This window comes from Silene latifolia, chromosome 10 (genome assembly GCF_048544455.1).
Source record: "Silene latifolia isolate original U9 population chromosome 10, ASM4854445v1, whole genome shotgun sequence".
Classification (NCBI taxonomy): Eukaryota; Viridiplantae; Streptophyta; class Magnoliopsida; order Caryophyllales; family Caryophyllaceae; genus Silene; species Silene latifolia.
In genome coordinates this window covers 119,212,300-119,238,392 of record NC_133535.1, presented here as the reverse complement: position 1 = coordinate 119,238,392, position 26,093 = coordinate 119,212,300, and the positions used below count along the sequence as shown (strand labels likewise).

Here is a 26,093-nt window from a genome sequence, read left to right as displayed (position 1 = left end):
TGTTGGCCATGTTGTAATTTACGCTAAATGAGGTAAATCCCTTGACTGATGAGAGGGAATGGAGCACTCGGTCCATAATTAGCTCCTCTGGGATCTTACATCCTATCCCATCTAGAGTTTCCACGTACTCAATCATTTTAAGTACGTGAGAACTCACAGATTGTCCTTCCTTGAGGTTCGCCTCAAAGAAACAGACATCGGCATCATATTGAAGTATTCTCGGGGCTTGAGAAAACATTGTAGAAAGCCTCCAAAATACCTCGTGAGCGGTGTAGAATTTAATGCATTGCCTTTGTAAAGAAGAATCCATAGCAAAAATCAAGAAGTTCTTAACTATCATAGAATTTTTATGGTAATCTTCATAAGAATTCCTTACATCGGGACTTGACCTTGTGTTCGGTAAAGGGGGAGGGGGTTCAATGGGATAGCGTAATTTACCATCATCTGCGGCGGCTAAACGAAGTTGTTCTTCCCAATCTTTAAAAGTACTACCATTAGCACTTAAAGTGTATTTATGCATGAACGAATGTAGCCATGAATCATTAGGAATTGTAGATAGGATTGTAGGAGTTTGACTAGGTAAAGCCATTGTGATTACTACAAAAACGGAAATGAAAGGAAAAACTAACATTTATCGTTAAATAAAAATACTTGTAAAACAATTTTAATAAGTTTTCATTTATATAATGATCTCCCACTGAATTATATAAATGATTCCAAGATCCATCTTAATATAAACACGGGCACGGTAGGCCGATTCATCCCATATTTTTATAAATTTGGTGAGTCAACTCATTTAACTGATTCTACCACTAGAACTCTTGGTCGACGGATTTTCTATAAATTTCATCTATAGCCCCAGAACAAATATAGGCACGGTGGGCCGATACATCCCATATTTGTCTCGTTGAGTCCAACCAATTTTCGCGTGTAATAACATTTATCACTCTACTTACCCAAAGTAAAAAAAAAGCACCCCGGTGATCCGAGCCTACCCTCTAATGAAGAAGGGACTCATAGGTTCTACTAATTGGTAAGGCTAATCTCAAATTTAACATGTGAGAGATCTTATCAATTAAATTGTTTATCACTTTTAAGTGAACTATATAGGTGAATGCTAGACAATTTAAAATTGATAACAAAAAGGAAAAAAACATGTAGTGACGATTTGGCATTAATGCATAAACATAAAAACAACAAGTCCTATATGGCCACCTAGTTAATCTAATTAACTTAAACTATTACACTTCGTAAATCAACTCCTTGCTCCCTTGAATCTTCATAAAAATGGCCTCCATCTTTTGGACTTCGGAACTCCTTTCCGAAAATAGGTGTTAAAGATACTCCGTCTTGAGATAATACAAATTAATTACTAATAATCAAATTCCATAGCAATATCCTATTATACAATTTATAATAGAATTAAAACTATTAATTAATTAGAAATTAGCGATACGAAATCGCAAGTACTTACAAATTAAATCGATATTCTCTTACATTACGAGAAATACCAATTTCTAACTATGGCCATATTAGGAAAAATTACATTAATAAATGTACAATAAAATCCATTCATCTATATGAAAAATAAATATGCAATAAAAAATGTCATGCCAAATTGTCCAACTTACCAACAATGATAATTTGAGCTTATTTTGACGGAATTTTTACCATTAAAAATCCATAATCAATTCTTAAAATAATTTTAATATGTACTCATCATAATAATCTGGTTTAACCCCAAAATAATTATTTCACTAATTATTTTGTGGTTAAATGGGTTTAAAAAAAATTTTATAGCAAAAATAGCTTAAAAATTCATAACTTTTATGAAAAACTCAATTTATTCAAAAATTTTATAGAAAAAACAAATTTTAAATTTTTGTACATTCTGGTCATACACCAAAATGACATGCATGTGAAAAATGTGGCCATAAAATTGTTTTAAAACAATTTTTGCAAATTTTTTTCGATAAAGTGACAATTTTACGATTTAATTCCAAATTTAATCATTAAAAATAAAAGACTTCAAAATAAAATTTTGAACATTTTTGAACAATTTCCAGTAGCTAAACATCCAAAAATTTCGAGCCTAAAAATTAGATAAATATTTATTTGTTAAATAACCATTATTTAGCAATTTCTTATCAAATAAAAATCGTTAAACTATTTAAATTAATCATATTAATTTATAATGCTTCTACTTTTCACAAATATAATATGCATATGGTTATTTCTAAATAAATATGCATAAAATTAATATGCAACATAATTTAATTAACCCTTAATTAAGATTAATGCATTTTAATTCAATTTTATGCCTTTTTATGTCTTAAAATGTTATAAATGCCACTAAATTTTAAAAAATTAAAATTTTCGACACATATTCATTTAAGACCAGATTATATACATGCAAGACCATATTTTGGAAAAAAAAAAAAACTAATTTTAACAACAAAATATCCAATTTTATGAATTTATCTCATAAATTAATAAAATCGTCTTACAACTACATGCATGTATGTAACAATTGCTCTGATACCACTTTTTAGTATTTTAGACCATATAAGACTATCTTAGTGATAATAAAAATACTTGTTAATTTTATTAGGTGGTCTAAAACTACATGCATGCAAGTATAAAGAAGAAATTTTCCCTTACAATGGTAAAATGGCAATATGGGCACAACAAGAGAACTCCTTTGTCTAGTTGTTCTTGAGCTAAAAGTTGATGGATGATCCTCCTAATACTCAAAATAGAGTATTTCCTTTGGTGTGCACCCAAGAATCAACCCAAAATGTCTTAAAATTACTAACTAGGTAATAGTAAGACAACCTTGTATTTATGTTACTACTAATATTATTACTACTAATATTATTTGATGTATATTATTATGTATGAATTTATTTGATTATATGATCAACTATTTGATCAATTGTTGATGAAAAGGATGAAGAATTTTTTGTTCTTCTAAAAAACCAACCAAGCACAAGGGAATAGTAGAATTTTTGACTTAAATTTTTCCAACCCCTAATATGTGTATAAGGTGGGGGTATTTATAGGCAAAAAGAAGGGGACAGATAGGTGTTATGTGTCAACAACTCGGACACATGTCCAAGCCCTCCAAAATCAGTCTAGTGACTTATTTTTGGGTCCATTTCAATTTTCGACATTTGTCCCACAAATGCTTATAAGTCTTATATTTAATTATCTTATATAATTAAATATTAATTTGATTATTTAACTATTAAATAATACAAATTAACAATTAAATACTACTTAACTATTAAGTATTTATTAGACCACTTTATCAATATAAATTGTGTCTTATGAACCCTTATTAGCTAATTTTACAACCTCTTATATATTTAATTAGCTAATTACCTCCGCCTCAAAACATATACACATATTGTATAAAATTAATTAATTAACAGTTAATTAACTAATTTTAATTTATATTTATTAATTAATTATCACATAATCAAATAATAAATCCTCTTGGACCGAGTTCATAACCCGTCATACAATAATACATTCACACGACTTTTTAAAAGTGAATTAATACAAGGAATTAATTAAATCGCATCGTATACAAATAATTAATATTTCCAAATTGGGCATCATCCTGTAAGTGTGACCTAAAGGGATCAGTTGATCACCGCCGTCACACGACAGTAACGTCAAACACTAGTCAGCCGAGCGTTACCGATGAACGTTAATCAACTGACAAATATATAAAATAAATCCCTCATATTCCTTGTACGAGATTTATTATGTAGACGCACTATTGTGGAGGACACTCACTCCAACACCATTCGTTTGTGTCTAAGAGTCATGTATCGACCCTAGGTTTGGGGGAGGGAGAATTAGCCAATGACGACGTGTCCTTACCTTTGGGATAGTCTATCACGTGTTCAAAAGTCTATAACGAAGTGTCGGTTATAGTACATGAAACAAACTTTCCGGTAAATCCTTTTGAATTTCCTTTGGAGGGATTTGAAGTGATCCTAGCAATGGTTTGGTTAAGTAAACACAAAGCTAACATAGATTCCTACCAAAAGAAAATAGCCTTGAAAGGACCCAAAGGTTCTAGAGTATCGTACAAGGGCTACTTGGGCAAACCCAAAGTGAAACTCATTACGGTAATGACTTTAAATTCGAAGAAGGGCTGTCCATGCTTTTGTTTCATGTATGGGATACTAGTATGGAAAGACCACAAGAGCAAGAGATACCGGTAGTGAGAGAGTTTGAAGATGTATTTCCGGAGGAATTACCCGAATTAACTCCACCAAGGGAAGTAGAATTCGGGGTGGATTTGAAGCCAAGTACGGGACCAATCGCTAAGGCTCCGTATCGGATGGGTCCAAAGAGCTAGAGGAATTAAAGAAGCAACTTTGGGAGTTCGCGGATAAGGGATATATTAGACCTAGTGTTTCACTATGGGGAGCACCGGTTCTATTTTTGAAGAAGAAGGACGAGACTTTGAGGTTATGCATCGACTATAGGGAGTTGAATAACGTCACCGTGAAGAACAAGTACCCTCCACCAAGGATCGACAATCTATTTGACCAACTTAGTGGAGCCGGTGTATTTTCAAATATTGATTTAAGGTCGGGATATCACCAATTGAAGATTAAGGATGAGGACATCCCGAAGACCGCTTTTAGATCGAGATATGGCCATTATGAGTTTGTAGTTGTAATACTACGGATTTTTATAAGCTAAGTACTCGACCGAGTAGAGCCTACTCGACCGAGTAGTGTCAAGTGTGTAGTCTGTTTGGGTTCTGCCGAGGAATACTCGGCCGAGTATAGTGAATACTCGACCGAGTAGAGGATACTCGGCCGAGTATACACTTTACTCGACCGAGTATCCGGTCTGGCGAGTAATATTTCAGCGGTTGATGCGGGAGTGTTTAGGGTTATTTAATATTGAAAGTCAGTTTCTAAACGTCATTTACAACCCTAAACATTTTACGATTACTCTAATCACTCCCTAATCCTCCACTGTGTGGGCAATCGTCGTAGTCCTTGCGTTCAATCTTTCATTCTTTCGCCGGTAAGTCTTTATCCCTATGTTGTTGATGATTAATTCTAGGGTTTGTCTTTATTCTTTGAATTGGGGGAAATGGGGTTTTGCAGTTAGTGATTAGAATTATATGATTGTTGTTGTAGGTGACGATGTGATAATTGTTATGCATTTGTATGGTTGATTGCAGCGTAAGCGGATTGCGAAAAAGGTAGGGTTTCCCTACTCAGTTACTGTTAATTGATTTAAGACTGTGATTGTGTTGTAATTGTTGTTATCTGCTGATCATCGGAGTATGGGTGTTGTGATGACGGTGGCGATGTGGTTGTGTTGTGACGGTTGTGGTGTTGTGAAATTTGTGATCTTTGTGGTGTTGTGTGATTGTGGTGGAGTCACTTGCGGGAGTGGCTTCACACCCTAGTTCGCCCTCCGTGGAACCCGTCACGGGAGGGGATGTGCACATTAAGGGACAAGGATTGTTAGTCGCTCGTTGATGAGCTGGACTTGGTGGGGATGGGCTGCGGTCATCCACTGGCGGAGTGGATTACCTGTTGCGATGGGTAATCTGGCAGGGCTACACACTTCGGTGTGTAGTCGGTTACTATGGAGGATGATCAGTCGGTTACATTGTTTGTTTGTGTTACATTGATTGAATGGTACTGACCCCGTGTTGTTGTTTTTTAAAACCTGCGGTGATCCATTCGGGGATGGTGAGCAGATTGTGACAGGTGATACATTTATTGAGCTTGGGGGCAGTCATGGGAGAGTCACCACGCTGGATTAGATGACACCATCACGAGCTTTAGTTATTGTTTTGGTAGTTGTTGCCATTTGGATAATTCGTTTATTAGATTTTGGAGACTATGTAACTTTTATAATTACCGTACATTAATAAATGTGTTTGGACTGTTGCTTTTGATATATACTAACCTCGGGCAACCGAGATGGTAACAACCTTTCATGCTGGGGTAGTCCTGGTAAGGTACCTTGGTATGAGGGGGTGTTACAGTAGTGATGCCATTCGGGTTAACAAATGCCCCGACTGTATTCATGGATCTCATGAATAGGGTGTTTAGCCCGTATTTGGACAAGTTCATAGTAGTGTTCGTAGACGAAAATTTGGTCTACTCTAAGACCAAGGAGGAGCACGAAGAGCACTTAAGAATAGTGTTTCAAACCTTGAGGGAGCATGAACTTTATGCAAAACTTAGTAAGTGCGAGTTTTGGTTGCAGAAAGTAGCTTTCCTAGGCCATGTTATATCAAAGGAAGGAGTTGTCGTAGACCCAACCAAGATTGAGGCCGTGTTTAAGTGGGTAGCACCCAAGGATGTAGCGGAAATCCGAAGCTTCTTAGGTCTAGCCGGGTATTATCGGCGGTTCGTGAAAGTGTAATACTACGGTTTTCTATGTCTATGGGTACTCTATCGAGTGTGGCTTACTCTGTCGAGTAAGTATGTTTTTATACGAAACAGTAGGCTACCTGCTGGGTACTCGATCGAGTACATTGGGCACTCAATTGAGTAAGGGTCACTCGATCGAGTAAGTGACTTACTCGATCGAGTAAGTGAGTCTTACAGGTTATTTTAGTCGGGTTTTGTTAATAACGTGTGATTAGTATAAAAGGATTCCGTCATTCTTTTTAACACTTTTGCTTTCTAAAAACCTTTCAAGAGAGAAAAAGAGTTACGTTGTTCTCATCCTTCACGTTATTAGCAAATCCCAAGGGCTAGGATCGTCGGATTCTCTTGTTCTTTACGCCGTTGAGTTCGTCATGTCAAGGGTAAGATTCTTGTATAATTTTTATAATGTTTCGTTGAGTTTGTTTAAAACCCTAATTGGGTAGATTTGGGGGTTTTGGGTGTATTGCGTTGATTAGGTGATAATTATATGAATATGTGTTATAGGAGGAGGATTCGTAGAGGAACATTTCTGATTAGCTGATGTGACGGTCTTGTGGTTGCTATTCCAAGTAGGGTTTCCCTACTCGGTTATTATTTCCATTATATTTTTGGTGGTTGATCATTGTTGTTGATTTATATCATATCGGATTTGGTAATTAGTAATTGTTATGGTATAATGTGGTTGGTTGTATAACTGTCTGTGTTTGTGAGGTGCGTCCTCGGCTGAGTAGAGTCACTTGCGAGAGTGGCTTCACGCCCTTGATTCGCCCTCTGTGGAACTCGCCACAGAGGGGATGTGCACATTTAGGAACTTGGGTTATCGCTCGGATGAGATGAGCGGGGCTTAGGTGGGAATGGTTGCGGTCCCCCACTGGCAGTGTGGAATACTTGTTGCGATGGGTATTCTGGCAGGACTACACACCCTAGTGTGTAGTCAGGTGTGTGGTGTTATGATGGAGATTGGTTGATTGGATTGGATTGTTGTATTGCTTTTGTTTTATTGTTTTATGTAAACAGTAACTGACCCCGGTTTAAATGTTTTGAAAACTGTGGTGATCCATTCGGGGATGGTGAGCAGTTATTGAGCAGGTATGAGATGATGCGCATGGGATAGATGGGTTGAGTTGCCACGAGATGTCTAGAAGTCTTCCGCTATGTCATAAATATTCTTTTATTTAGTTGGTTTGACAGTTTTGAGGAACAGCTGTATTTTCTTTAACGGTTTTGGTTTTGGACATGTATCACTTTAAATTTATTTACTAAAGTATGTTTCTTTATTGTCTATTTGATATACATTGCCTCGGGTAACCGAGATGGTAGCATCCCATGCTTTATGTGGTCCTGGTAAGGCACTTGGAGTATGGCGGTGTTACAGAAAGACTTCTCCAAGATCGCTAGACCTTTGACGTCATTGATGAGAAACGAAAACTGTTTCAAGTGGGACAGGAGTTGTGAGACGGCCTCACTACGCCAAATCTGACCATAAATAACGAGCGTATTATAACGGTTTAATGCATTTAATAACGACACTTAGATTACCATTTTCAAATTATTAGCGGAAACCTAGACCGCGCTAATAAGAATAACGGTTTCCGTCGAAAACTGTTCTTATTATAATGTGACAACGGTTGTTTAACAAACCGTTACCAAAAACGTTTAACGGTTTCCAAAAACTCGTTATAGAATCACCCTTATCAACGGTTTGTTAGACAACCGTTACCACTTTAAGAAAATGGCGTTTCGAAAAACGTTACTAAATTAACACCAGCAACGGTTTTTGGTGCCCGTTTTTATGTTATAGCTACGGGTTTCTTGTAACCGTTATCATTTTCTATTATGAAAGAATGGTTCATCTGTACCCGTTGTTATTTATCATTTACGGGTTAAAAATAACCGTTATATACTTTTTTCAATGTTTAATATTCAACCGATGTATGTATGATAAATAATGAACCGTTACATGCATTGTTTTGTTTGACCATTATTACTATCCGTCCACTATTATATTCAAACATTATTATTCAACCGATGTGTGTGATCAATTAACCATATTCACCAATTCGAAGTTCAATTAATCATAGCCTATTATTTAATTAAAAATATTACACTTCAATCACCATGCCGTCGTCGTCTTCTACACCCGCCGAATCCAATCAAATACCCGCTATGTCCATCCTATTACTTGTATTATACACAACCTTCCAATCAAATATGATGACAATGGTAAGGCTTTTTCGAGAAGTTTTACTTGGATGAGAGATATGCTTCGTCAAGGTGGGTATACGAACATTAAAAAGGTCCACCCAGCTTGGACTAAAGTTCATGGTTTTCTTGGTTACGCAATGATCGAGTTTGAAGGTTTTGAGAAGAAGCTAGAGTCTTTTCGTCAAGTGAAAAAACTCCAAGCAAGATACCAGGATCATGATGCTGGGAAGAAAAATTATTATACGGATGATGTGTTACAAGCGCAATATTTATGGATTGCAACCGATTGTGACATTAATCTATTAAGAACATATCGGCACTATATTGACACTGTGCCTCGTTCATGGGAGGCGGAACAAGTGCCTCCTAATAATCCACATATTGAATTCCTAATATTTATCTCAATCGCAGGGGAATTACAAGATGATTATGTTGATTAATTATTATTATTATTATTCTAATTAATGTTGTTGAAACCACGCATCTTTTAATTTCTTGTTATGTATGTGTTTTTCTTGAATATATGCATGGTAGTGTATTTTATTTTCTAATTATTTATTGCAAGTTACGTAGGTTTAAAATATTTGTTAATAAGTCAAGTTTTACAATAAATTAATTAGGTAATTAATGTTTAGAAATTAATTACCAACGATTTTGAAAAAAATTATAAATGTGACTATAAATGTTAAAGCATCCTTTACTAACATCCATTAATCAAATCACAATATTTCATCCCATTACACAAATTTGAAACAACATGGCAATGAACCCTAATTTTATCAACAACGAAGAATGGTTTACACAAACGATTGCAGATGATGGGAAGGTTCTTGCCGGGCTTCCCACCGATCAACACCCATTAATCAAAGCATCCCTTGAGAACATCAACGGAATTATTGGATTAAGAGGCGTGAAGCAGTCCGGCTTGTCAACCAAGCCTCATCATCATCATCATCTTCATACCCTCGTCGGCCTATTACTCGCAACTTGGCTGCAGCCAGAGATATGTTGAGTTGTACTTTTCCAACATTATCTCCACACGCAAGTCGTGTCCTTTCATATATTCAATCTGTTATTACAAAATATGAAGCCAATGACCTGGAAGTTAGCGGTATACCAGAGTGGCGTAATTGGTGGCAGGTTGAGAATCGCTTTTTACCCTTAACCGGGGTTGTTCCAGCTTATTATACATCTTTTGATTTCTGATAAATGCTGTAATGTATTTGGTTTAAAATTAAATGAAATGATCATTTTGAAAGTGTTGAGTTATGCTTGTTTGATTTGCTTCCATCTTTTGAACTCCATAGATCAGTTAGTAATCAAGATCAAGATTGCTGCTACTTAATACTCATCAACAACGGTTCACCTATAACTATTGTCAATTGGTTCATCAACAACGGTTCACTTACAACCGTTGTATATTTGTTCATTAACAACGGTTCACCTAAAACCGTTGTCAATTGTGACGTTCTAACTTCAACGTGGACCGTTTATTAATTGTTTGACCATAAGACTCAATATATTAAAAAAATAAATACATGTAAGATATGACCATACAACTCAATATATTAAAAAAATTAATTATTTGACCATACCGGATTTTTTAAGTCATGGCTAATATTTCTCATTATTCTTGATTTGACCAATGCACGGACTGTTTAGTTATTTTTTATTGAATCAACGTTGCATTATTGGTGGGTTTGAATCAACGTTGCATTATTGGTGGGTGATTCTATAATTTTAATTTTGTTCCAAAATTTTGGTCGTTAACCAAGGTACAAATATTGTGAGTCTATGGGTGCAGAGGGATCGTAAGTTGTCAAAAGAAGCAGAAAATAAAAGATTAAGGGAATTGCGTCGTCAACCGAGCTATATTGAAAGCGAGAAGAAAATGGATGAAAGGTTAAAGGAACAATGTCCTTTACATTTCATTAAGTTCCACCCTAAATATATAATTCTTGAAGGTACAGATGAGAATTCATCGGCTTTCAAAGTTGGTTCTTCTGAGGATTTGATGGTGGGGTATATATTACCCAGATGCGATTGGTATGTGTCTACCGTAAGTGAAGCAACAAAAGCTTAGCGTCAATGGTGGTTTAGGTCATCGAAAGTGATGTCGGATTTGGAGAAAAAGACCAGAGTTGAAATAGACTCCTACACTATCATTAATGGGAAGAGATATTATCCATGACGCAGTGTATTTTGGGTCATTTGATTAATGTATGTTTATTAATTGCACATTGGGTTGTATTTAGGAAATTAATTAAGGAAAGAAGTTTTTAATATATTCATTAATTACATTTGGTTGTGCATAATTTAGTCTTGAATTTCCATTTTCCCCCACTTGCTATCCCAGTTGCCTTATTGTGAGAGGAGCAATATCCCTCACAAGGCTGTGGCGGATCACAAATTCTTATTTGTGACAGACATATCCGTTACAAGTTTGTGACGAGTCAAATATTATCCACTTGAGTAGGTAAAGACAAACACTTTGTGATTCCCTAGACTTGTCTTATGTACACAAGTGGGAGATACTTGACCCGTTATAAGCTTGTGACGGGATAATGCCCGTCACAATCAAGACGCTTTGTACTAACTTAATACGGAGTACCAAATATTGAAGATGCTCTTTTTTTTGCGGGAAAAACTTGACACAATGAAAGATAAATGACAACGGTTACACACCAACCGATGTATTATAATGAAAACAATTACGGGTTTTTAGTCAACCGTTGTCATATTGAAAAATAAAGAAGACGGTTCTGCTTAACCCGTGTTTATTAGTTTTAATTAAATAATTCTTCAACCAACACACATGCAAACCATCTCCTCGCTCACTTAAAACCCTCGAACACTGAGTTTCCCTAGAACCACTAGTATTCTCCGTCGCCATCGCCAACCCCATTGCCTCTGCCGTCCCCTCTGTCATCGCCCTACCGAGCCCGATTTCTCCTCTTTGAAGATGTAATAATAAACCCTACTCCTTCGTCTCATTAACTTAATGTCTTTATTTTCTTTTTTAGTTGTGATATTATCCCCTAATTATCTTAGGTTTATTGTGTGTTAAACAACACCTATTATTTTAAGTATATTGTGTGTTAAACAACACCTATATTATTAGGTATACTGTGTGATCATTTATTTGAGACGGTGCTTTTGTATGTCGACTTAATGCTTAAATTTAGTAGTTTATTAATTTCTGGTTTAGATATGGGTGGAAAGCGGAAAAGAGAAGATAGGAAAAAGTCAAACGAAGAAGATTCAGGTGATGAGAATAATTTGGAATCGGATACTGGGCGAAAGAGCTATAGGGTTTCCCTAGAAGCAATAGAGAGAGGGATACCTAATAAACTTCAATGGGATGAATTAACGGGGCTACCAGATGGTATCTTTACCGCAAAATTCGCGAGTTGGATTGGTTGTTGTGTAAGAGAGTATGTGCCTCTCGGTTTGCCGCGTATCGATCAGTTGAGTAAAGACCAGAAGGAAAAGCTATGGGGGAGAATAAAGGTATGTATATACAATAATAAATGCAGTAAGATGAAATTATCTTAGTATTCGATATGTGCTATTAGCCGAAACTAACCAAATATGCTCACCATATATGCAGGCTGCTTACATTGTTCCCCAAGAACATAATGGTTACCTAAAAAAAGATAGGGGAATCCATCAGAGCATGGAAGTTAAAGTTTGCTCGGAACCACTTGTTCAACAAGAAGACTGGGGAGATAAACAAGAAACCACCAACGAAGAAGTATCGGTATGTCAACCAACAAGATTGGTATAACTTTATTGCTTATAGGCAGTCTGACAAGTTTAAGGTAATTTATCTGCGACTCATTGGGGTCACTTTATTAGTAATCACTTAATAAGTAATATGCTTACGTTACTCAACACAATACATTTTATGAAGACTATGAGTAAGCAAAACCTAGAGAACATTTCAAAGAAAGAGAGCGTCTTTCATAGCTCCAGAGATGGTTATAGATTGATTAAGAAGAAGCTTGTAAGTACTTAATTCTTATATTATTAGGTGTTTTATACCGATGTTATATATATATATATATATATATATATATATATATATATATATATATATATATATATATATATATATATATATATATATATATATATATATATATATATATAGAGAGAGAGAGAGAGAGGTGAGATCCGGTGAGTTCACCTAAATATTTGAGTCCATGGGTTCATAAAACAATATCACACACTATACAAAACAATATCAAAAACAACAAAAACAAGAATTAATGGCGGCAACAAAGCTATCATCGTGTTTCGTTAACCATAGTAGGATCTTCGGAGGAGGAACTCAATCTAAACACTCCGATAATGTTCGCTTTGTTGATTTCTCATTTATTCCTCGTCGTCGTCACCATCACCATCGTCTCTTTTCTCCTGCTTCATGTAAGATGCGCTACCGTAGTCTCAGGTATTCTACACTCTCTTTTTTCCGATATTCAATTTTGTTCATTCATTCTGGTTTCGTTATGATTGACTATAATATGATTGTTGCTATTTTTCAAATTCATATATTGTACCGCTAAACTCGATGAATAGTCGATTAATGTAAGTCTCATACTGACACTTACATTACTTGTGCTGCATTTCCATCATACTGGTGAATTGCCACCATTGTGTTCATCACTACTTTTGTTTAATGTATTGTGATGCTTTTAAAATTCAAAACATTTGAATATTTATGTGATTTTTTATTGGTTTCATAGTATATTTTTACCAAGTTTGAATTTAGTATTAATCAAGTTTTAATCTCTTAATCCAATATTAATCAAATCTTAATTCCTCTTTAATCTTTCAAGTGTTCTTAGTTTAGTTGGGTAATTTGAAGATTATTTGGGTTTATTGAATACTTGACAACTTTTCATCATTCATCAAGTGTTCTTCTATTATTCTTTGCTTTATATTTGGATCATCCTCAAGTTGGTATAATCCTTTTTACCCTTGCTTATTTATTACTTTACTCATTTACCATGTTTAACTTTGCTAATATGATTGACGCCTTCATTAGCATGTTCACCATAGTCACGAGTGAATAGTCTCCTAGCTAGGGTTAATGGGGGATTAGGGAAACTATAACATGGGGGTAAATTCATACTTAATCTAATATGTTATCATAAGATTGCTTGCTTGTTGTAGTGTTAACCCATGCACATGTTATGCTTGATAAAATGCTAGACTATGAAACCTTGCATTTGTTCATCTCTTATCTATTCAACAAGACTTGTAAGATATAAACTAACTCGAGTCTTGTTAGACCATGCATAGAAGTGAATAGGAAGAAAGTAAGTCGACTTGTAGGTGTTGTAGAGTCTAGACGACTCGGCTCCGGGACCCAAATCTTCCTATGAATCGTAAGACATAAACAAACTCGATTCCACTACAACAATAATTTGCACGCAACTATGTAAACATGTTTGTATGATCTCCACCATGAATCCCCTATGAACCCATGACACCCTAGTGCCTTAATATATTGTTTATAAACCCCCACTTTACTTGCTTGTTTTACTTTCATTTCTTTACATTTTATTTTTATAGTAGTGTAGCTTGTTACCTCAAATCTCAGCCCAATTTGTGACACCCGAAGACATAGCTTTCTACAACCGATAACTTAATTCAATACCCGTCCTTTGGGATTCGACCTTTACTTACCACTCTACTAAGAGTAGTTTGTTTAGTTATAAATATTTTTTTGGTTGGTTGACTTAGACGATAAAGTTTCGAACCGCACCAAAAATGGTGCCGTTGCCGGGGACGGTGTTTAATTGAATTGTTGTCTTTTGTTATTTTTAGTTGTGTCTTTCTTAACCATAGGGAAGTCAAACTCCTCAAGGTAGTTTTAATTTTTTTTCTATTTGTTTGCTTTTTGCATGTCTAGGAGATCACAAGGTAGACCTTTGCCTATTGATCCCAAAATTGAAAGAACCATGACCAATCTTAGAAGAACCGCTAGAGGGGCTTCAACAAGTTTGGGTATTGGAGAACTTGTGGATACCGGTGTTGTCCAATCAGATAGTGTTGTGTTTACCAACCCTTTTGCAAGAGAAGGAGAGGAGAACCCAACTCAAAACCAACCACAAAACCAACCCACAATGCCTAAATTTTTATCTCATTCCGTACCAACCGAGGAGAACCTACCAAATGGTACTCCAACACCACCTCACTTAACCGGTAATTTCATTGCCAAATCCGCATTCATACAACTAGTTGAGAGAAGCCAATTTGGAGGGATACCTAGTGAATACCCTCATCCACACATGGAGACTTTTTGTGACTATTGTGATGCAATCTCTTAAACCGGAGTGACCCAAGACAAAATTCGATGGGTGTTGTTTCCTTTTTCCTTGATCGGAGCCACAAAACAATGGTTAAAGAGCCTAGACAAGGCTACGCTTAGTATTGATTCATGGAAGAAGTTAACACTTGCCTTCTACAAGAAGTTCTATCCTCCGAAGAAGACCAACATGTTGAGAGCCCAAATCACCGGGTTCAAGCAAAGGGATGAGGAATCATTATATGAAGCATGGGAGAGATTTAAGGACACTTGTCGCTCTTGTCCACACCATGGACTTAGTGAGTGGTTCCTTGTTCAACAATTTTTGAACGACATATATGAAGACTCACGAAATGTGCTTAATATGGGGTCCAATGGGAGGTTCACCGAGGTTGATGACAACCAAACATGGGCCAAGATCGAAGAAATGGCGGTCCATAATTCCCAATATAGTAGGCCACGAAAGGCCACTAGAGGAGGAAAGCATGAGGTAGATTCCATCACACAATTGGGTGCTCAACTAAATGCTCATATCAACACCATCAACTTGAAGTTTGAGAAGGCCATGGCTAAGCTTTATAAAGCTTCCAAATCACCCAAACAACATGTCAATGCTATGATGGCATCATCCTCAATCCCAAATGGAGTATGGGAAAGTTGTGGAACCTTGGAGCATGACCAAAACGAATGTAGGGGAACAAATGAACAAGTGAATGCTTTCCAAGCATATAAGAATGGCACCCCTTACTCCAACTATAATAATGAGAATACCAAATTCCATCCAAACCTTTTATACAAGAGACAAAATGTCCAAAACCCTCAACCCACAAACACACCACCTCCAATGAGAAATCCTACTCAAAGACCATACTACAATCAACCCAATGACCAAGCCTTTGATGTCAAAAAAGCGGTCCTCCAAATGTAAAAGAGCCAACAAGATTTCTTTGCTCAAATGCAAAGGAATCGTCAAGCCAAAGAAACCACCATCAACAATATCCTTACTCACACCAAAATGTTTGAGACTCAATTGTCTCAATTGGCCTCTTCTAGCTCCCAAAGACAAAAGGGACAATTACCTCCTCAAGGTAATCCTCCAACAAGACATGAGACCATTAATGCTATCCACTTGAGGAGCGGTACTAGATATGAGGGACCAAAGGTGCAAATTGAAGAAGGAATTGTTGAGGAGAATGACAAGCAAAGTGATGTAATTGAACCACTAAGGAGAAATCCTAAGGTGGTAAAGACAACAACCAATTACTCATCAAAGAAGAGAAATGAAGAGAAGGCTAAAGAAATTGAGAAAGAGCCTATTGTGATTAGACTTCCATTCCCAAGTCGTCAAGCTAAGCCCAAGTTTGATGAGCAACTTGGAAAGTTCATGGAGATTGTGAAGAACTTGGAAGTCTCTATACCATTCACGGAGCTAATCCATCATGTTCCGGCCTATGAAAAGTACATGAAAGACATCCTTACCAAGAAGAAGTCCATCCGAAAGTTGGGAACCATTGCCTTTACAAAGGTGAGTAGTGTAATTCTACAAGGGAATTCCCTTCCAAAGCTTAAAAATACAGGTAGTTTCTCCATTCCATGTACCATTGGTGATACCACAATCAACAAGGCACTATGTGATCTAGGTGCAAGTGTGAGTGTCATACCATACTTGGTATGTGAAAGACTAGGAGTGGGAGAGCACAAGTGCACCAACATGACCTTATAAATGGCGGATCTTTTAACAAAGAAACCAGTTAGAGTATGGAAAGATGTACCCATGAGAGTTGGGAAGTTTTTTATACCGGTGGACTTTGTCATTGTCGATATGGAGGAGGATTCTAACATTCCAATCATTCTAGGAAGACTATTCCTACACACCGCCGGAGCGGTGATCGATGTGAAACATGGAGAGCTCACACTTGAAGTAGGTAATGAAACAATCACCTTCAACCTTTATAAGACTATGAGAGCTCCCAATTTGTTTGAGCCATGTTTTATGGTAGATCACTATACTCGGAAGGGTGAGAAGAAGAAGATGGAATCTCTATTCAAAGAACAAGGAAAAGATGGAAATCTCAAAGAGAAGGGCAAAGACACACCGCCCAATTGAAAGAAAGATATTGATGATGTTGAGATGGCTCTATTCGGAGAGCATGAAATTTTTCACAACAAGAATGAGAGCTTGCAAAGCTCACCCATGACAAGTTTTGATGAAGGCCTCATTGGCCATGATAACAAGGAAGAAGAGTTGCTCTTGTCAACTCATGATACACCATACATAGGAGAGAAAGCAAATGAAGTTTACGGTCTATGGGACGATGAATTTGAGGGATTGGTTAATCCCTACATTGGGAATGCTATGACTCTAGACCAAGGCTTGATGGATCCTTGTCAACACTGTGACTCGGATTACCACTATGAAGACAACAATGTGCAAGGGTCTATGCAAGACCTTTACCATGAGAATGAACAAGCCTCTGACTACTTCTACAAGGTATTGAGCAACATCAACAACACCTTGGCTTTGCCTCCTTGACACCTCTCAAAAGAAGGAGAGTTTGGTGGAGTCCTTCCTAAACCACCATTTGTAAATATTCTAACCCCTTAACTTGCCTTTCATTTAACTTGTACATTACTCATTTTTGCATTGCATTTTACATGCTTTGTTTGATGAATTTATGTAACATGAGAGCAAGTGAGGGAGGGATTTTAATGTGCTTCAAATGTGTAGTGTTTGATGATCAAGTGTAGGGAAGTACATGCCTAGGCTAGCCAAGCCTTTGTAATGCTACCCAAGAAGAATTGAAGAAGAAAAGTAGAAGAAATCACACGGGGTGAAGACCCCAACGAGCAAACCTGAGCTCGTGGGGACTGGGAAAGGGTTGCAAAGTGGAATATGTTCTGTGAATGAATCTGCCCGAGCCGAGCTCAAGTCGAGCGAGCTAATGCTCAATCCGCCCGACCTCAGCTCAGGTCGTGGACTTGGAGGAGCTCTCTATTGTAAAATTTGCACTAGAAGATAATCTGCTTATCTCCAGCTCAAGTCGAGCGAGCAAACTGAAAATCCGCCCGACCTGTGCTTGAGACGCCCGTCTCCAAAGCCCTCCAGAAAATTGATTTTCCACTGCCCAAAAATCCACCCGACTTGAGTCACCCGTCCCTACCTGTTATATCACCAAACACGGGACCAAAACCCGCCTTCTTCATTTCATTTCACTTCATTCAAACACAAACACCATTATTTCCCTCACTTCAACCTTCAAACCCTCATCCAAAAACAACAATCTCTAATCCAAATTCACCCAAATCAAGTCCAAACTTGCTCAAAACAAAAACAAATCACTTCTTCATCAACATAAGACCATTCAAACAACAATTTCTCCAAAACAATCAATCAATTTCTCTAGGGTTGGTGAAAATTCGAAAAACCCAAATTGATTGGGGATTCAATTGAAATTTGAAGAAAGAAGCATTCAAGCATTTACTTGGTGTGTTGATACAAGAAGGAAAGCAATGGCAAGGACCAAGGGAGGAATCAAGGCAACAAAAACACCAACATTGTCTAAAAGACAACAAGCTCTAGCATCCAAAACAATAGTCTTGGTATAAAGGGAGCAAGCTACCACTTCAACCGTCAATGTTATTGAGGAAGCTACTAATTCTATCCTAGAAGCGGAACAATGGAAGAACTATCCGGAGGTAACTTTCTTATCCGATAAGCATAGGCTTGCATTCGAATCCCTTGCCAAGAAAAAGATTCTAGCTACAAAATTTGTATGTCAAGATTCTTTGAGAAAATTGGATGTCCTTGAACAAACAAAGGCATTTTTCGAGTCCATGGGGTTAGCAACCCTCTTTAAAATGAATGAATTGACATACCCCTCCTTGACTTTGGAGTTCATTAGATCCTTGAGGGAGTATAAGATTGAGACTCGAAATTATGTAGAATTCTGTCTCGAAAACAAGCCTAGAACGACGCACAAAGATGAATTTGGTGAAGTATTTGGGCTTAAGAACCATGATCGGTTCACAAAGAAACCAGTGGAATTTGATGCCAAACCAATTTGGCTAGCTATCTCCGGTCGTAAGTTCACTACTTTCAAAGAGTGTCATACCTTGTACATTCATCATCCGGGTATAAGGTATTGGCACAAGTTCGTGGAAAACACTTTGATTAGTAGGAAAGAAGCCAATCACTTGACGGAATTAGACTTTGTTTACCTTGAGTCTTTCTTGAATGTTGGTGGGAAACCCAAGAGTGATTATAATGCTCTTCAACTATTGATAAAAATATGGTTGGATATTGAGAATGGGAAAGACGGTGCGACTTTCATTGTTAATGGGGGCTTGGTGACGAGGTTGGCAAAACATTTTAACCCGGGTTTCAACAAAGATAACACTTATAAATCGGTTAAAGGGAGCCACCTTCTTGACATGAGAAACATGATTCACAAGTTTCAATGGGTCAAGCATGATAACTTGGACCGTACCTATGAGTGGCTCATCAAGGATGCCAAGTCCATTGTCTTACAAAGTAAGATTTGTCGCATCTCCACCCACTGGACCAACTACCTCATCCCCGTTTCCAAGAAAGTCGAGACCATCATCAAACAACAACAACAACCAAGAGAAGAACCCTCCTTCTCCATTGTTATACCACCTTATCCCTTTGCCTACCAAGAGTTCAAAGCTAATGGTGCTATGGCGGTCAATGACTACTTGACCCAACTAATGCAACACATGCATAAAGAAGCTCACAATGACCGGGTATTGGCATATTACGCCCAATATCCACACCTCTACCATCTTTCTAGGCAAGGACTCCTTGATCCTTTGAGTTCTTTGCCTGATTGGGTGGGTAGGAAAGTGTTCCTTCCTAATGCTTCTCAAGATGAAGAAAGGGATACAAGGAGAGAGGAGGAAGTTAATGATGAGAGCGGGGAAAGTAGTGGGTCTTGCCAAGATGATGAGGAAGAAGAGCAAAGTTCAAGTGAACAGAATGATGGTGAAACCTCCGGTTCCATGGAGGTAGATGATGATGATGATGATGTCACGATGAGTGACAATTGATGGTTGACAAAGCATGAAGGAGGGCACTACGATGCGGGGTTGGTCACTTATACTAGTACCAACCTATTCTATTGTAAGTCTCATACCCCTCTATTTGCTTTGTTTTTGTCTCATGTTTCCATGACATGTATAATATTTAACTTGTACCACTTTGAGAGTCATTTCGGACTCTTAGTAGTTTTGAGTTTGGAGTCCTAGTAACACTCAAAGGACTCCCACCTCGGTCACACTGAGGTGTTTATCTTTTTTCTCCCACTACAAGAATCCAAAATGACAATCATCATTCATGCATTGCATTTCATGCCTTGTGAATTAAATTCCCTTTCTTTTTGCACTAGCAATAGTGTTTTGTCCGGTTTGGGGAAGTTCAATCACAAGGAATGCGAGTTAATTCAAATTAGCTCCCCAAACAATAGAAAGCATGCATCATGTAGTATAGATTAGTTTGCATCACTTGTATATATTTATCACATGTACATATCTCACATATAGTTTGCATTTAGTGTAGAATCATGCATCATTCATTTCATTGCATTGCATTTGCACAATTCCCTATTATTTTGTCCATTGGGGACAATGTCCATTCTAAGTGTGGGGATGGGGAATTATAACACCTTCTAACCCAAAAATGATAAAAATGTTGGAATATGTGTCCTCCGACAATAATGCGATCACAACTGTCGATCATGATGATCACATGTTTAAATCTCATTTTAAGAATACATGTGGGATATAATATTTTACAGTCAACTGGTCCACACATATCGGTAATGATTGGCTGACTAGAGTTTGACATTACTATCATGCGACGGTGGTGATCAGTTGATCCCCTTAGGTCATACCTATAGGGAAATACTCTTAATTGACTATTTAATTAATCGTATGTCGATGCGAGTTAATTAAATTGCTTAAAATTGACGGATGATTTTGTGAGTAAAGTTAACGTGTCTTATTGTAATTCGATTAAATTAGATACGGTCTAAGTAATCGAATTGTTTTATTACTTAGATAAAATTATTGTTTACGAAACAATTGAAATTGAATGAATAATTTATTATAAATACAAGACGTTGTAATTTATAATTTGATAAACCATTTTGGTACAAGTGATTACGAATTACTAGTGGATTTTGTATATGACATATTTTATGAGTATGTTGATTTTTAATATGTTAAAAATACATTACTATTTCACATGTCAAGTAACATGTCACATATGTCACAATTGATAAATGACAAAATAAAATGGACTAACCATTTTATGCATGTACCGAAAATAAAGGTGGGAGGATAAAGTTTATATTGTGCTCTTTATATTTAAATGGAAACACAATGATAACAACCTTACTTCTATCCTTGCATGCCTAGTCTTATCTTGAGAAGAACAAGACCACGCATTGGCTCCCCAATAGACCCCCTCACCGGTTTTCCATGATGAGGAACAAAATGGATTCCTCCATTATTCATTCACTACTTCATCATATTATTTTCTAGTGTAAGAAATTAATTTACTCTCTACAATTTGTGAAACATTTTAGACAAAGAAAAACTCATAAAACATTCCTCTGTTGACCAAAATATTCAAGAGCAAATACAAATTGTTTTTGTCAAATTTTAAGTAAGACTAATATTATTACTAGTTCATAATATTATTGGTTATTAAGGGTATTCCTTGGGTATATACTTTTGGGAGAGGTTTTAATTTGCACCTTTGTTCATCCATTGTTGGAAAGCTCAAGAACTAACAAGAAGGAGATCTTGTTGGTGCCATAATATCCGAAACTCATTAGTAAGATTGACGATTTCTTATCTAATCTTGTTTTAGTTTGCATGCATAAGATCTTGTATTTATTTTATGACCAAATAAATTAATTCATATATGAATATGTAAACTTATGAGATTAATGAATTCTAACAAGCGGTATCAGAGCCTTAGGTTGTTTGCATGCAAATCGGTTTATAATTTTTCCGAGTTATAAGATTAACATACAAAACTAATTAATTTGGATTTATGAAGATAAACCTTAAAATAAGTTTGCATGTTAAAAGTTTCTGGTCCTAAGTGTTTTTTTAGGACATTTTGGTTTATTTATGGATTTTATTGTTCATTTTATATATTATTGGCATTAAAATGTGATTTTTATGATAAAAATGTCATTTTTGGACGAAAAATAGATAAACTTCGAATTTTTTAGTGGTTTTTGGATATGTTTTCAAATATATTATTTACTGATGGCCTGTAAATTTCATGTTAAAATAAGTTGTTTTGCTCGAAATATGAATTTTATAATTTAAAATCGTATTTAAATGGGTAAATAGGTTAATATGAGTTATATTTCGAATCTGGTCATGGAAATTTAGTATGTTGTCACATGCAATTTTAAAAAATGTGTGTAAAATATTTGGCTATAATGAAGTCTTTATGCATGATTTATGAATTTTTGATGAAAAATCACATAAATAGTGACTATAATTAGTAATAATGCTAAAACATACTTCATGACTAAAGGAAAAACGTCACATATTGCATTTTATCATATATTTCAGATCTAAAAGTGAAAAGTTGATGAAAATAATTTTTCTCATATTTTTATGGTCATAATTGTTAAAATCGATAAACCGCAACATTGTTTTTCTTGATAAATTTTCGAAATTTTTAACCTAAGTTTTGAACATTATGAGTGTCATGGTATTTTTCCAGAATGTTCATGAGTTTAAATTTTGAATTTTGAATTTATTTGAAATTTTTTATAATTTAATTTGAAGTTTATAGCATAATTTTGTATTTTTGGTCCATAATGAACAATATTAAGAAATCAAGTTGAGTTATTGTCAAAATATTAGTGAAGACTAAGTTTTGAGTCCTAAGATGGTTAGGGTAATTAACTTGTGCATAAATATGAATTTATGAGACATTTTGTGATTTTAATAATTTAAATCACGCAAATTCATAAAAACCGATAAAATATGCGATATTGGCTCTTAAAAGGCGATTTAGCATAAAATTAAGCATGTTCATACATATTATAATGCTGCATTTTATTTATGATTGTCATATTTTAATTTTATGTGATTTTTGAATTATGTAATTTTACTTAGTATGGCCTTAGTTTTAATTGGTATTACCCGAAATGTATGGGAATATCGATTCGGTTGTAATTATTGTAATCTCGTATCACCGTTTTGTAATTTAATAGATTTATTTTTATTTTTATTACAAATGTATAATAGGAAATTATGTAATTCATTTTGTAATTTATTATTCCGGAGTTCCTTGAAGACGGTGTCATTCGAGAAGGCGATCCATCAAAGAAAGTGTTGCCTTGAAGTGCGTGTCAAGACCGAAGTTCAAGGGACCAAAGGAGTTGGTTTCCGAATTTGTAATAGTTTATTAGATTTACTATTTTAGGAAGGCCATACTAGGATTTTATTTTTATGCTTTGCATTTTATTTATATGTTGCATGCATCGCTAAATCGCCATAACTAAACATACATTTTTAAATTGAGTTTATCGACAGTGTCAATTACAATTATCGTAGTTCATCGCTGTAGTTCACTTAAAACGTGATAGATAATAAATTGACATGACCTCTCGCTAAAATAAACAATTGAGACCTAACCTTACCAAAAAGTAGAAACCATGAAAACCTATTTTGTGAGGGAGTGCGCTCGGCCACACCGGGGTACAAACCTTGTTACGTAGGGCAAATGGGTGATAAATGTCTATCCACCGAATTCATGTTGATAAGGGATGAATCAGCTACACCGTGCCCAAGTTGATGTGGACTTGGATCAAGGACACATTTATTCGAAATTTGGGTTGAACTCAACAAAAGTATTCTCGACCATAGCCGGATGTGTTTTGGGCTAAAGATAAATATTAATGTAATTTTATCGACCAAGAGTTCTAAAAGTAGAATCGATTAAAGAGTTAATCCAACGAGTTATATTGATAAGGGATGAATCGGCCACACCGTGTCCAAGTTAATATGAATTTGGATCTTGGAATCATTTATCATAGTTGGGTAGAGGTCACTATGTAAATGTTTTACTTGTTTACAAGTATTATTATAACGATAAATGTTTTTTGGTTTCATTATTCCGTTAATCATATTTTTCTAATTCCTTACCTCAAATTATATACGATATCATTTCGATTTTAATTCAAATCTCCATTAAAACATCGTAACTAAAGACAAATATGAATTTTCTTCTAAAACCTCATGTTATCCATTGGAAGGATCTCTTGTGAAGAGTATAGATACAAGTTATTCATGATCAAAAGGGTTTTTGATTCTTGACTAATATATCTACTTACAATGAATTGTTTCTCATATGCTTAATTGAGTTAAGTACTTTGAAACGTTAAATCATTTTGGTAACTAGATTTGTAGGAAATCAAAATTGACCCAAATACCGCAACCACTTCAATGAAAGTTTTAAGACTAAACGGATGAATTGAAGAGTAGTCTTCATGAAATTCAATTTTGCTTCTCTTAGCAAAGACTCATTGAAATGAGTGGGAGCATTCTCTTAAACCGTTAAGAAAAAGACGAGGTTCAAAGAAGTAAAATTAGAATGGAATTGATACAAGGTAATGTTAAAAGTAACGTTATTGAGAATAACAATACTAAGCCTATCAATCCCGACCGATAAAGTTTCCATTGTCTTAATTGTTGGACGCTAGAAAGGAAACTACCCCAAATTATTGAAGAATCAACAAGTTAGTTGTGGGACATCTAATGGGACCTTCTTCTTTAAATGTTTATTTGATTGACATAAATTTTGCTAATACTACTTTGTCAATATTAGAAACCGATGGTGGTTTTCATCATTGTATTTGATACATAGGATGATTAGAATATGACGACTAGAAACAAATGATGTTGAGAGATAGAGTCATTGTGTACTCAATCTAGTTTTGGGTTTAAAGTTGTACTTAATTATGACTATTAAATGCATAAACTCTGAATAAGAATATAATCTTGTTAAGATACAAAAGAGGTTTCACTTTTGTGACCCTATACACCACGATTTGATGTATGGCTAGCCCATTATCAAGGTGAATATATTCTAAACAAAACTAGAATTATACATCATGTAGATGATGCAAGACTCAAATTGGTAACCCAAGATTAAACCTTAAATTCTGAAATGATGAACGCAAAGAGTTATCGAGTACTCTTGAAACCATTAGATTGTTAATCTTATGGTATATGCATATCTTGTATTCAAAGCAAGATGTCTCGTGCCTTTTGGTTGAAAAGGAGATCGAGGTTGTAAATCATTGATCCAAAATAGGTTGATCATTTTCTTTTACCAACGATTTAAGTTGACGCTACTGTGTTCACTTAATAAGGTAAATAGAGAAATCTTTGAAGAAGTTCAAAGAGTTCAAAGAATCACGATTTAGTCATGATGGGATTATCAAAGTGAAGACTTTGATATAAGCCAAAGGAAATGTGATATAGTATCACAAATTAATCTCTCTTAACACACATTATGGGATAATGTGTGGTTGGATAAAGAAATCAAACGCTATTCGATATGGTTTGCACTTTAATCAAGTTACCTTGAGTTACTTGATCGTTTTGGGGATTTTATCATTTTGTCTAAATTTTTTTTCTACTAAATCTAAAACGAATCATATGAGATATGATATGTTAGGGTACCATGCTTGTAAGTTTTCACAAGAAACAAATGCTCAATTTTTTCTTACAATAATCACGAGTACAACGGGTTTGTGGCTCGTGAAGCTGTCTTTCTAGAATACAAGTTTATTTCTAGAAGACAGAGTGGGAGAAATTATTCAAGAGCCACAAAGAATGTTATGTCGCAAGAAACTGGTCTTTCTTGGCTACATGAGACGTTTTGTGTAAGACGTTGTTTCTTCAAAACCTAGGAGGTTAAAGTCATCACTTGTTGATGATGATGAACTAGTGTTACTTTTAGAAAGTAAAGAGCTTGCAACTTACAAAGATACAAATAAATTGTTTGATTCAAGTTACTTCTGGAAAGTAATGAACATATGACTTAAATGAGAGTGTTTAAGTCACAACTCAATACAAGGCTTAGA

The 26,093-nt window shown here is 35.6% G+C and overlaps 1 non-coding gene across 1 annotated transcript; it reads right to left on the bottom strand.

Moving 5' to 3' along the window:
* Nucleotides 1-15,139: 15,139 nt before the first annotated feature.
* Nucleotides 15,140-15,246, bottom strand: LOC141609603 (small nucleolar RNA R71). Its single transcript, XR_012527529.1, has one exon. It is a non-coding gene; the product is annotated as a small nucleolar RNA R71 (small nucleolar RNA).
* Nucleotides 15,247-26,093: the final 10,847 nt, after the last annotated feature.